The sequence below is a fragment of the Oenanthe melanoleuca genome, chromosome Z (genome assembly GCF_029582105.1).
Source record: "Oenanthe melanoleuca isolate GR-GAL-2019-014 chromosome Z, OMel1.0, whole genome shotgun sequence".
Classification (NCBI taxonomy): Eukaryota; Metazoa; Chordata; class Aves; order Passeriformes; family Muscicapidae; genus Oenanthe; species Oenanthe melanoleuca.
Window position 1 is genome coordinate 62,822,244 of NC_079362.1, and position 14,271 is coordinate 62,836,514.

Genomic DNA, 14,271 nt, shown 5'->3' on the forward strand with positions numbered 1-14,271 from the left:
CCAAACAAATCACAGAACCCATCAAAAAAACCCCAACACTAGCATAAAGGTGAGGCATAAATTACTTTCTGATGGTAGCTTTGTTATAAAATCCCTCATCACTAACAAAATCATAGGAAAAAATGCCTTCTTTTCTGTGTGCAGAAAGGATATATGCCTTGAAATACCAAGGACTTGGGATGTGAAGAAGGTCTTAATGGGTGAGTTGCTTTGATTAAGTCAGCCCGTGAACTTTGAGCACTTATTTCTTAGGAAATCTTCAAAGACTACCTTCTCTCCAGATTCCTCAGAGAGGCCTCTACACAAAATGTCCTTGTCTTTGTATTGAGGAGCTGTTTGCACCACAGTAATTCTTGCTTTCTCAGCTTATTGAAACCTTCACTACTGCCTGTGACCAGTTGGTACTACAATTCATTTTCCATTTTTTGGGTTCTGCTTGATTTCATCTGGCTTTCAGAGCTATGCTCATCTCTACACACAAATAGGCTCTCAGTTCTTCACTATCTGAGGAAAGTAATTACTTTGCTCACAGCTCACGGCTCCTCAGCCCTCACTAATGCCTAAGGAAATTTCAGAAGCATGGGCCCAGACAAACTGTATTCCCTATCACACAGTTACCCCAACACAGTAAGTTTTCTGACATTTTTGTTGCAAAGCCTCCGTAACGTGGTCTGTGTCCGGCACTGACACAGCTGTAGTGTCAAAGTGCAAATGCCTGACATTCTTCAGTTCACTTATCCCCATGAGGATTACATTTCCGATGCAGTGAAGTCCCTTCTCCCTGCTTGTAGATGGGAAGTGAGGTCTCCAGAGGGTGAGATTTTAAGTTTCATCCCTGCACACATTTGTCTATCATTCCTGTTTGCAGAGAGATCCTTAATAACTGCAGGAGCTAGACCATCTACATATGAATTAGATCCCATCCTGAATTTCTTATGAAAGCTGCAGAGGAAGTAGTTTATGATTCAGGGAATTAGGCATGAGTGTTTTGCAGTCCAAAATATTACTGAAGGTGTTGGTTAATATTTCCACCTTCTTGTACGGGGTTTCAAGAGACAGCTGATATGTTCTGTGCTCAGAAGAAACATTTAATTTCCCTTGCATTTGTTGGTAAAAGACCAAGAAGGCACAGATGATTCCAAAAAGAAGTTAGAAAGATAGTTGGTCCATCATTTGAGAAATGACCAAAAACAGTAATTGTGATTTTGTGGGGTTGTTTCCTCTTACAATTGGTTGGGCTCCAGGTGAAGAAGATGCATTTGGCAGTGAGATTCAGCTACTCCCACTGCACTGTCACTAAAAGTCAATGGCTAACTGGAAATGCATAAATAAACATGCAGACGAGATTGGCAAAGGCAAGATGACCCTAAAGAAGCAGCTGAGTACTGTAGGTTTAAGTCACAGGCAACCTCTAGCACACCTTGAAAACTGATCAATGAACATTTCTAATATTTGCATTCAAATTGAGCCACACTATAATCTGAAACTAGGCCATAAACCAATTTTTACTACAGCAATAATTTTCAAGATTAAACCACTTAGCCACTTTGTCCAATTTAGAGGTAGATTTTTTAAGAGCAGAAGCAAGGCAGACACTTCTGGGCTCCAGCATGAGAGCTTGCACAGGAGCACCAACGTCATGGTGCTGTTTTGAGCACTGTTGAAATCTAGAACTGTAGTAATTTGCAAGGTAGAAATAGCATCAGTTTCATGGCTGTACCACAGCAATTTTTCCTGACTAAAAAGAGACAGAAAAACTGATCTGTTGCTGATAGATCAAGACTGGGCAAACTGGGGTTTTTTGGAGAGTCATCAGAGGTTCTAGGCTTTTTCTATTGTAAATGCTGTTCATCAAAAATACAGCAGCACAGTAACACTTCTCCTTTACATGTTAGATATGGCTTCTCAGGTGAACAACAAAGTTCAGAGCACAATATACAAATATCTTTAATGTAATAAATTCAGTACATAAAACTGTAAGTTCTCAGCTGGAAGGACGTGTGAGAAAAAAAGCACTTGACTGGCTGTTGAATGTGGGCTGCTGTTTAGGGATTTTGTTGGATGGCATGTACATGAGATGTCTTTAAAATTGGTCAAAATAATACAGAGAATGTTTCACTGATTTTAAGACATGAATCCAAACAGCCTTTGACAGAAAAAAATAATTACAAACAGACAAACAAACAAACAAACAAAACCATCCCCAACTCCAAAACACACTGCAGAGAAGTTAGTTCTTTCCAGATAAAGCTCAGATGTAATACATATGTCAGCTGCAGGGAAAAAAAAATTAGGCTGAACCTGTCCATTGAAGTTTTTATAGTTTTGAGTGCCTAGTTTTGCAAGTCAGTGAAATTAATTTGCAGAAATCAACTACTCGATTAATATAGTAATAATCTTATAACTTTCTGATGAGTGACCTTCGAATCCTGTGTAAAAAGAGTATGTTAAGAAATTGGCTTGCAACCATTTGCTAGAGAGATTCTTTATGAAAATGATTCTTCATAGAAATTTCAAGAGCTCCAGTTTTATGTGTTTTTTTTTTTTTAGAGGAAGGATGGTAGGAATATCAGCCTTGCTGTCTTGCTAGTGAAAGAAAAACAAACAAATAAAAAATCCCTCTTGTTTTTATTCCTTGGCAGTAAAAGACATGGTAAGAGAAAACCTTTATTCCTCTCCTGTTCTTTTCAGTGATGCCATCCTAGTCTCAATCTGTCCACATATTTGCCTCCTGTTTCTTATTCAGAGTATACATACTCTGGCTAGCCTTCAACTTAATTATCAGTTGTCAGTGTTCATTTCTTTTCTTGGTGCTCTTATCCATCCACATTTCTTCCCCTTTGAACACCATAACATCTAGACTTCTGCTGGGCTTTTTGCTGGTTTGTTTGTTTGTTTGTTTGTTTGTTTGTTTTTTCATGTTTCCCATTAGCTCAAACTCTCCCACATTCATGCAGCCTCATCATTCCCTGCAATCTCTATATCCATCTTTTTGGGGTTTTGGTTCTTGGTATTCCTAGGTTCAGTTTTACAATAAGCCTTCTTTCCCACAAGAAAAACAGCACTGCAAGAACAGAAGCTTCCCTTCCCTTAGGGGTAGCAAGCAGTGAGCCTGCTTTTTTAGTTTCACATACAAATCTAAGTCTCTCTGTTTCAGAACCTAGAAGTCAGCACAAAAGAAAGCAATGAAAAATCATACATGTGAGATTTGAAATGCACTAACAAATGTCCACATTCAATGACTTATCTCCCCTTTTAGTGATGCTTCTGAGGATACTTCAGTGGAAGTCAGATGCTACAAGAGCATGTACAGACAAATCTATTAATTTCCAAAAGATTAATATGCTGTAATCAAATAATCCTTTACCTGAACCTGAGCTAAAGCAGGTTTTTTCCTGGGGAATTTTCATAGCCTCTGTCTATACTGTTAAAGGAAGATGGGTAACTACACTTTATAACAATGATGTTAATAGCAGGGACTTAATCTGAAATGAAGAGATGAACAGTTGTTTCTGATGCTGTCCTTTGGGATCATCAGGTGCCCTCTCAGAGTCAAGTTAAATATGCTCACTATGTTTGCTATTAATTTTAATCCGTTCCAATCTTGACCAACAATATTAATGCTCCCATATTGTGTGTTTTTTCCAGAACTACATTTCCTCCATATAATACTATTTCTGTTTGGTTAAATATTCAAATGCAGCGTGTTTTCCTTTAACCACATTCATAGCAGAGGTTCAATGTATGTAAATGGTGATTAAGTGAGCCAGGGAAACTTGTAGAGGTGCGATAAAAAGCATCGCTGTAAAAAGACGTGATGGAGTATTGCATAAGGATTACTTAACCCTTTAATTAGAAAGAAATCTGTCTTCCTGACAGATTAATTCATCTTAATTTAGTAGGCATTATGCAGATGCTTCAAAACATCTCTGTGATTTTCATGTATATTTGACTAACTGGTTTCCAACTTGAAAGATAAGATCCAAATCCCACAAATCATAAAACCTTTATACTGATTTTAGAGGGTTTGGATGCAGCCACAAAACCACACAGCCAGGAAAGCAGTTACAAATGCAGGGGAAAGTACTACAATGACAAAACCAGCTCAGACTGACACTACATGCTGCAACTGCACAGATCTCTGAGAAGTGGATATCTGTGCAGTAAGAGTTTCTGAAAGGTAAAGAAATAATTCAGCAAGCATGAAAGGTGTTGAACTCAATTCCAGGTCTTGTCATGGAAGATAAAGATGAATTGGAAGCTTATGGCTAGCAGTATGAATCATAAACTGGCTGTGCTCATTAACACTTACAAGAAGCCAATACAAGCTCTATCAGTTCCTTCTGAAAGCTTAAGAAACTGTGCTTTAAGATTCTCTCTCAGAAAGCTGAGAAATAAGGCACAAAAGAGAAAGGAGTACCTGTACCAGTCAAAGTGATTTGAAGAAACATAACTTTAATAAGAGGATAAAGAAACACAATAAAACAATAAAACAATCAGAGATAAAAAACTAATCTACAAAATAAATTATGTCAATATTGCTAACCTTCTCACATGTCCATGGCAGCAGTCCAAATGTAGATTAACATCCTTATCCAAGCTAAGAAGTATCTGAAATAGTCAATCTCTGCCTCATGTGAATCTCCAGGGCATGTATTGCCGGGTAAAAGGCAGTTTTTGTTATTTGTGCTACTACTCTTCAACTCTACCTCCACTCCTGCTGCCTTCCTACCCACATCTGTCATCATTGCCAGAGAACTTTCCCAGCTGCTGTTGGTCTTCAGCCTGTGAGCTCTTCTGGGTCTTCCAGAAGACTACTTCAGTGCTTCATTAGTACAAGAAATATAAATTTACCCTTCAAAAATGGACAGTATAAGCCATGATTTTTACTTGTCTCAAGATCTTTCACCTTACCAGTTCTGGCTGCAGCCATTGTCAGAACAGCATTTGTCTATGGGAATATTTGTGAAAGATTTCATTTTTGAAAGTTTCCAGACATGACTTGCAGTCCTACAATTGCTTCAGCTTCCTTTTTTTTCGCTAATAGAAGTGTTCTAAATTATTGCACATCTTGCATGTAAATGATGTCTGGTTCAGCTGTCTGCTTCCCCTCTTTCTTAACAGGTGCCAAGATAGAACTCTTCTTTCAGAAAAGTCCCTGCCCACACTGGTATATCCATTGGTGTATACTTTGATATATATAGAGAGCTATAATGTATTTCTATTTCAATTTACTTTGAACTGCAAAACATAGTAAGGAGAACAGTGAGCTGAAATTTCCTTTCAACACTGCATACTTTTTCTAGTAAATTTCTGATAATTATTTCTAATGTGATTTTATGGGTAATAGAATATCAGGAAATTGTGTGGTTAGAATCCCATTCTGCTAAACACATATATACCATCTACTTTCAATTACTTTGATTGCTTGATACCCAACACCTAAATTCAGGAGTCTAAATTTGCTATAGCAGCCTGTGGAGGAATCTAGTCACCTTCGAATGTTAATCCTTAGCATGCAAATTAGATTAATAAATTCAGAATATCTGGCCACAACTTCTAGAGATCAAAGAGAAAGGTCTGCAGGTGTGCACTTCATGAGGGTTGTATAGCTCAGAGAGAATGTGGTTCAAAGCACCACCAGTGTCTCCACCAGGCAACAAATACTCTTCGTTAGCTCTAGTTTAGCAACAACTTTTTACCTCATCTGCCTTGCACAGAGCAGCTATCATGCATGTCTGTGCTATCCTTGGTGCTTTGGAGGGACTTTTTGCCTCTAGTATAGCAAGCACAGTGGAAATGCAAAACCTAGCACGTGTCCTGGGACTGCATTCAATGCAATTTTCCTCCTGGAAGCCAGAAAGTGCTGAGACTCTGGTACAATAAATAGGAGCATAAACTGCATCTTCAGAGGGAAAAATGTAGTAGATATTGTTTTCTTCAGGGGTCAGTTGTGTCCCTTGGGATCAGCACTGCTGTCCTAGCTCCTGGCTTGTTGCTGGACTCACACTGTCCAGGTGCTCACAGGGGTTTGCATTGAACCCAACAAGCTTTTGGACTCAGACATCTGTGGGGTGGGGTGTGTTTGTACTCCCCAGCAGCCCTGGTCTGCAAAGTGAGATCAGGAGGCACCTGACCTGGATGGGCTTGCTGGAAGCCAGCTTGCATCTCCCAGAGTGGGCTTTTTCTTGTGTTTTGCTGCAGAACAGTGGCAACACTAGTCCCAGAGGTAAACTGGTGTGATAAACAGTGGAACTGTTCTTGTGCCAAAACTTAACAGTCTTTCCATAACTCACAATAATCTTCAATAATCTTCAATCCAGTTAACTAATATTTGGCTGTTGTAAGAAATACAACAGAAATTCTAGAAGCTTTTGGGAAAATAGGCAAAAAACAAACTGTGAGGCTAGACAGAGTATTAATTTAAAAAAATTACTTTTGTAAAAACAAAAGCAAAAATCAGGAAAGAAAATCTTAAAATACTACCATTGTCAAAGCTGAAAATTTAAAATGATTATTTAATGAATCTTCAAATAAAAGAGGGTATGAAACAAAGTTCTGACAGACCTGTTCTGTGAAAAAAACATTTTCTTTCTGCTTAAGCATTTATAATCTTTTATAAACGAGTGGGTTTTTTTATGGAAGTGAAAAGTAACACAACCTTGATGCAACCATGATTCCTCCAAGAAAATTAAAATATTTTGATTCCTGACATTAGTTTAATGCAGAAAAAGAACTTAAATAAAGTAGGTTTGTTGTATAATAAGTATTGTATAGCTGCTTGTATAATAAGTAAATAGATATTAATCACAGCTCCCTTAAGTTTTTTTAGTGTCATTTGGTGTTGTACATGAGAAGACTGACATACTGACATTTGGAGGGCACATAAGTAACTTAGCTGGCACACCCTGTCCCTTGGAAGGAATTGCACTATTTTCCCATGAAGCTTGTGTATATATAAAGGAAGGAACTGCACGCATTATTTCAAGGGATGAGGTTACCAATAGGAATTTAAACAGATAGCTATAAACTTAGTAAAGTGCGGATTAGTACAGACTGTGGTGCACATGGATTCCAAACTGCACGTTTGTGGATTTTCATTTTATACTAGGTAAACAACCACACTGGACCACTAATGATATGCTGCCTGTTTTCTGGGTCCCCAGCCCAAGACAGCCACAGTCTGCATTTTGTAGATGCTGACAAGTCAGTGCAGCTGAAGCCAGCAGATGCCATGAGGGACTGGTGGCCATCAGACAAGCTCCAGGCATCTCCAGGGAAGAACACAGGTAATTAAACACTTAGTTTACAGGCTGCTTCTGTAAATCCTGGGACAAATATTTATGGAGTTTAGGAAATACCATCTCTGGGAGCTGAGATGGCTGCTCTGATCCTATGGTAACAAGCATAAAAATGAAGAACTCTTTTAAGTGTTGACATAAGGGTCAGATTACATACAATAAGCAAGATAAAGTCACGCAATGACTGAGACGAACCAAAACAAATATTATGACATTATGTTTTCTATTCAGCACTTTGCATTTACAACAAGAAGTACCTTCTCTGAGGGACTAACGAAGAGGTCCAAACGGCTTCCTCTGAGCATCTAAGTGATTTTTTCAGCTGAATAACAGTGTTTGTGTTTTGCCAAACCACATTCTGTATCACTATAATACACTGGATGACATAAAGGTTGGCATTTTTGCTGTTTCTTAACTTTTACCATTCAGAGTAAGTAAGCAGTATTATACAGACAAAAGAGCAACACCCTTACATATAATCTCATCTAAAATGTTGCACAGTTAACACTAATTACCTAATTAATGTACCTTTATATCATATAACGATTTCAATTAATTGTTAATTATATTACCATGTGATTAATAAACATTGTCTAATGTACGTAATATACAATATTAAAATATTGAACATTTTATGTTATTTTAGCCTTTATAGAAACGCATTGATGTAATTTATAGTTATAACTCAATATAAAACATTATTTTGTATGTTGTTCTTTCCTTAAAAATCACTTTCCAACTGGAATATACACTTCACAGCACTGGAGACATTTATGTTTTATTAACTTTACTGTTCCGCTTACACCAATGATTATTTGAAGGAATCAAAGGGAATTAATTTAAAGACAGAAATAGCATCCAGAGAACTATTAGGGATAATAGCTAAAAGGATTTGTGACAAAAGGACTTGTGCTCTGAGATCCAAAAATTGCACAGAATTGGATGCAACCAGGTAGAGAAAAGTAATAACATTACAGAGAGCAAAGAATACATAGTCCAAGCCTACCAGACTGTCCCTAGTCCACTCAGATGTAAAGTTGATGTACTAAGATCAGTTCATCTTTTCTACCTGACTGTACTGCTCCACTGAGATGGGGGACAAAGTAGCTTTTTGTTCTGAACAAACTAGGTGAATATCATAAAAGGGGAGTTGATTTACCTTTGAAAGTTTCTTTGGAAAATGTTCCCCATACACACATTCACAGCATGTGCAAGCCTATTTACAGCTATTTGACCTAGAATAGTCTTAGCCTTGCCAGGACTCAGAGACTGCATGTCCAGGCCTTTCCTTGCTCTCTAACCTCCTCTCTGAAACAATCTGCATAAATCTCTACTACAACTCATGGAAGATTCAACTCACAAGCCTTTCAAAATAAAGTCTATTCAAACAAACATGTATGTCTCTATATATGTCAGTTTCATAGTATGAACCAGTACTGCCCTTTTATACCTAAACCTCAAATACTACCCAAACTTTGCAATCCTTATGATGAAGCCAAATTCTGGTCTTTTAATGTCCAGATGAACTTGTATATGAATATTCAGTAACAATGTGCCCATAACCAGGCAAAATATCAGTCCCTGGTGAAACCAGAAAAGGGAATTTTAAGATAGCTAATTTTTTTTTTTTTAAAGTACTTCAGCTTCAATTTAAAAAAAAATTTAAAACTTCTTCCCAGTTTTCAAAGGTTTGGAAGAAAAGTTAGTCTATGTATGCCAATTATACTGCTGTTGTAATTATTAAAGTAACATTACTGATCATGTTGTATGATAAAATATATTAATTGGTCTTTTTTTTCCCCTAGCATGTGAAATAGAAAGGACTTGTATTTCTTTTCCAGAAATAATTTTGAGACAACTTCAGAGTCAACATACTGACATATAAGTGGCACCAAACTGCACCCTTCAGATGACTGGGATTTTTTACATATGAGTACATTCTTCCTTGCCAGAGTTTGCAAATGCTTGAGTGGTACTTGTATTAATGTAATAAAAGAAGTGCAAGGCTGACTAAGGCATGAGTATTTCTCCGCTATTGCTCTCTATTCAACTGCAGCCATAACTATTGTCATAACAATTCTCAAGGCAGTGGAATGACTGCAGCACCAATTAAAAGAGGAATCCTAAAGGGTTCTTGTAGGCAATAGAGATGATTGCTGTAGTCTGTTATTTAACTCACATTTGTAAGTTACACATTTGATGTTACACCTGCTACATGGCAAAATAATCTAATTTTGACAAATTAATATTTTTACACAGTGTTTGAGAAAGGAACTTTTCAGGCTGACAGCAGGACTAAAGATTTTGTGTACTGCTGATCAAAGGTATTACTAGGATTTTATGCATAAATTAGAATGCACACCTTGTCATCTTCCTTTCTATCATTTTGAGAATATTGCAGAAAAGTCTTCTTGTCTAGGACTTGTATTAAATGATCACAAGCAATAAAACAAGCCACAGAGATTAGGGCTGCTATCACTGTCTTGTCTGCATAACCTACACTGGGCATAGCATGGCTTTGTGCAGTAAATATTTGGTGTAAGAAGTGCTACAGACATCAGCAATTTTTTTTTTTTTTTCACATGCAAGTATTTATAAGCCAAGATGATTTGTGTACAATGTTTAAAGACAGAATTTTTTGTAAGGTGTGGTATGGTGATTTGGTGACTATTTTGGAGATATGTGTGTTTCATTCTCCTGCCACATGTGCCATGGTCAATGCTGTGCAATACATGTAAGGGCCTGACTTTTCACAGGAGCAGCAGGAGAGCTGAGCTGCCAGTGAGAGTAAGCAAAAGGTATTGCTTCCCCCCTGGCTGGAAATTTCTCAGTAGAGAAAATTTAAAAGTCAAACTGTGCTTAGCACTGTGGTAGTACTTACTAGAAACAAATGCTAGCAATAAATCAGAATAAAGCCTAGGGCATAGGTTCCTGCCTAAGCAGGCATGCCTAAGGCATTCATGCCTGCAGATTCCTCCAGTTCACAGGCACTCTTTTGGCTGTCAGTGAAGAAATGAAGATGCCAAGGCATTAGCTGTTTTAGTTATGAGATAAAATAATGTCACCACTTAGTGACAAATTCGATATAAGCTTACTGAACACTACAAGTGTATATCTAATAGTCTTGCATTCTGTAGGCTTGTAGTTAACATAAACTAGGATTTACAATTTAGATGCAAATTATTTTGCTTTGGAAAAATTAACTTACTATTTCTGTTATGAGGCAATAACCAATTATCATAGGAGTTTGAGCTCTCATTCTAGCCACCAATTACCTCATTATTGATTCACAGAGTAACCTGAATATCATAGTCTGATACAACTGCCTTGTTGTTCAAGTAGTTAGTAAGCTCTAGGCAAATTCTCAGCGTCCTTTCCAAACCTCAGCTAAGGAAAGCTATGTGGTGATGTATGGATTTATAGCTGAGTCACTCAGATCCTGGCATGCTCAAAACATATTCCATTTGCTAAGATTTGTGACAAAATTTTCAGGCCATGTGCCTAGAGCCTGGGGAAATGCAAGGTTTTCAGGAATTCCATTAGGAGACGTACTAATGCAGTGCTGGGTTTACAGAAGCTACACAGATTTGTTCTCACCAGTTTAGCCTCACCGTGGACAAGAGTGTAAATAAGGTCAAGATACACCACTGAAATCAGAAATAACTGGAGCAGAGCTTATGGAGTTTTCAAAGGATTTTATGATTACTAAACCATAACAGTGTTCCTCCATATTTTTGAGTACACTTCTCTAATGCATAAAATCTCCCAAGAAGTTCACTTTCATTTTTGAGACAAATGTCTTACAAAAATATTTGATAATATAATGAGAGAAACATAAGTAGAGGTACAATTAGAGCTCTGGTGGAACGTAGCTCTTCAGGAATGAGGAATCCCAAATATTTCACACTTTTTGACTCTTGTAAAAATTAAGAATACTGTGGTAAAGTGACTTAAACATGCCACCAAAACCAGTTACAATTTCTGCAGAGAGCATCAGCTGTTTGTAACTATAGATAAATAATTTTAATGTTTTAACTGTAAATTAATCAAACATAGGTTTGAAATATTAATTAAAAGGAGTTTTTTCTAGAAAGAATTTTGATTAGAAAAAGAAATTTTTAAATTCCTTCAAATCAAATATATAATTTTATAAATTTATAAAACTGAGCTTTCTTTTTAATTTGAAATTACATATGTTTATAAGCTGATTCTCATTTCTTAAAAAGAAGACAACTGCCCTTGAATATTTTATAAAAAGGGCTTAGTGCAGAGGAGACAAAACAAAATTAATAAGTTTGTGGATACAGATTTTGAAACATTTAGTGTTGATTCAAAATTAAATGTTTGTGTTTTCTTTTAGTTTGTAAGAAATCAGAAAATCTTTTATAATTCTACCCAAATAAAATCTCTGTTCTCCCATTCTACATCTCAAAAATTTCTCTCTTACATGGGAAGAAACATAGATTAAAAAAGTCAAAATCTAAGTGTCATAAAAATCTATTGTCAAGAAGGGAAACTTTAGGTCTGAAAAGTCTTGAAAGACACACTTGAAATATTAGATTGAACAGACACACTACAAGACCTTAGTGAAGTCCAGGTACTCGTGCTTTCAGTGTGCAGGGAAACTACATCTTCTATATACTTCAGATGGACTCTAAATACTCTACCAAGGTTTAAAACTGTCTGGATAGGCAGCAGAGGAATCAGGGGTTTTGCACAGAGCCAAGAAAATCATAGCACTCCCGAGCATATCTCGTGTTTATACAGAGACCATTCCTGGAAGAACAGGATGTACCTTATGGCAAGGTAAATCCACATCCGTGAAGCCGACCATGGATGAACCTTAGCCCAGTGAGTTACTGCATTAGCTCAAGATTAGTTAAGTCTGGAAACTAACACTGACAGGATCTCCAGAAACTGATTTCGAGAAAAGAATTTTATGATTATGTGATTAGCAGGTAAACTGCTAAATTTATTTCCTCAAATGCAACATCATCGCATCATCTATTTAACCATTGTTGTCTCTGTGAAAACTAGAGTGCAATTCTGAGATAACTAAGAGATTGCTGTGGTGTCTACCCAGCTGAAAAATGTTATTTCAAACAGTATACTTTTAATTTGGTTTTCTTCTCAAAGTTATGCCACACATCACGTTTATATTTTTGTTTTTTGCTGCTGATCCTACAATAAACTGTTTTCAGAAACATAAAGCTGAAATTATTTCCCAAAAGAAAACTTTCAGTGAAAAAATAAATTGTAAAAATTAAATTTCTAATTCAAGGCATGTCACAGAATTGTCATGAGAAAAATGGAGTTTAAGGGCCTGTTTTCTCAGCTTCCTGTTTTGCTCCAAAAACTGGAAGTATATTTTGATCTGCAGAGATCCTTAGCGTGTTGTAAATTTGTTAAAAGCTCCTCCCCCAAGCACATTTTCTCTTCTCGCCTTGCTCAGTGCAGGTGAGAAGGGAAAAGGAGCCTTGAGCAGAGTCAGGTGGGGCTGGTCCAGCCTGGGTGCTGCCCTCGGCCCAGCCCGCAGCTCCGGCCGGACGCGGCCTCCAGCTGAATGCGCTGCAGGAGCCGAGCCCCTCCTGTCTCACAGACAAGAGCTCTTCTGGCACATCCTCCTGCAGCCTCCAGCCATGAGCATCTGGATTAGGGGGAGGTTTGGTCGCCTGGGGCCCTGCAGAATTCCCCGTGCTCCTACCTGTGCTGTGCAGCGCCGTGCCAGGCCGGCGGCGCGTCCCTCGTCCGGCTGCCTTCGGGGCCTGCACAGCAACGCTGCCCTGCTGGGCCCAAAATAAAACTGTCCAAAGGGGTAAAGTATGGGCCTGTGGTGTGTTTGCATGAGTTCAAGGGTTCCTGGCCTAAGCTGGTTTGCACCTGCTTGGCCAGAGCAGGAGGGGGAGAGATATGCCCTATCTGCATCCGCCTATGTCAACATGTCCCCTGCATGGCCTTGGAGGGCGGATTGCTTACACAGTATGACACGAAGCAATTATTTCATCCAAGAGGCCCTTCTTTGCTTGCTTCCATTTTGTTATGAGGACTTAGAAAAATAAACTATTTCTCTCGCAGGATTTATGAATCTCATCATCTTTGCAATCAGTGCTTGAATACTCTCTGAATGACATCAGGATTTTATCTCTCACAAGCAGAGGTGCTGTCTGTCTGCTTTTTTGCTTTGAAACAAAATGTGTCTTTTTCAGAAGCTAAACTCTTCTGATAGACCTTAAATGCTGGTTAACTGATTGGAAAAGTAATTTTGAAGTAAATGGTATACACTTATATTAAGCACTTTTCTGACAACGGAAGGCTCATTCTTTGATCGAAGTCCAATCATTTTATACCTGTGCTCCTCCATCACAAAAAAATTGATATTTGAAAGCACTAAGACTGTGTATCTCCCTAATGCTTGGATCAGAAAGGAAGAAGAAAAGCTGAATTAATCTTCCACAAATGCAAAGTACAATAATTTTATAAACTTATAAAATTTCCAGAAGGTGTTTTCTCAAGTTCTAACTATGTAGGGACCAGAGGTGCAGGTAACGCAAACTTCTATGAAGCCACATCTTTGAGTGGCAGAGGAAGAATTTGATCCTGATCCAAGTTGTTGTCAATACAGTGTCAATTACACTTGTTTTTTTGTCTTTTGGGTAATGACAAATGGCCTGTATCAGGAACAGTGTGACCAGCAGGAGCAGGGAGGTCATTCTTGCCCTGTACTCAGCACTGGTGAGGCCACACCTTGACTGCTGTGTCCAGCTCTGTCCCCTCAGATTAGGAAGGACGTTGAGCCACTTGAGCGTGTCCAGAGGAGACAACAAGGCTGGTGAGGGGCTTGGAACACAAACCCTGTGAGCAATGACTGAGGGAGCTGGGGGTGTTTAGCCTGGAGAAAAGGAGACTCAGGGGTGACCTTATCACTCTCCACAACTCCCTGAAAGGTAGCTGTAGTCAGGTGGGGGTTGAT

The 14,271-nt window shown here is 38.1% G+C and overlaps 1 protein-coding gene across 3 annotated transcripts in view; it reads right to left on the reverse strand.

Moving 5' to 3' along the window:
* Positions 1-13,123, reverse strand: part of GHR (growth hormone receptor) — a 146,887-nt gene extending 133,764 nt beyond the window's left edge. For 2 of the 3 annotated variants that reach the window (XM_056513105.1, XM_056513109.1), the window contains exon 1: positions 13,006-13,123. The gene's annotated coding sequence lies outside the window, so the exon portion shown is untranslated. Of the gene's footprint in view, positions 1-4,546; positions 4,682-13,005 lie in introns of those variants that run through there. The other variant, XM_056513108.1, reaches the window with a different exon arrangement.
* Between the last annotated feature and the right edge of the window lie 1,148 nt (positions 13,124-14,271).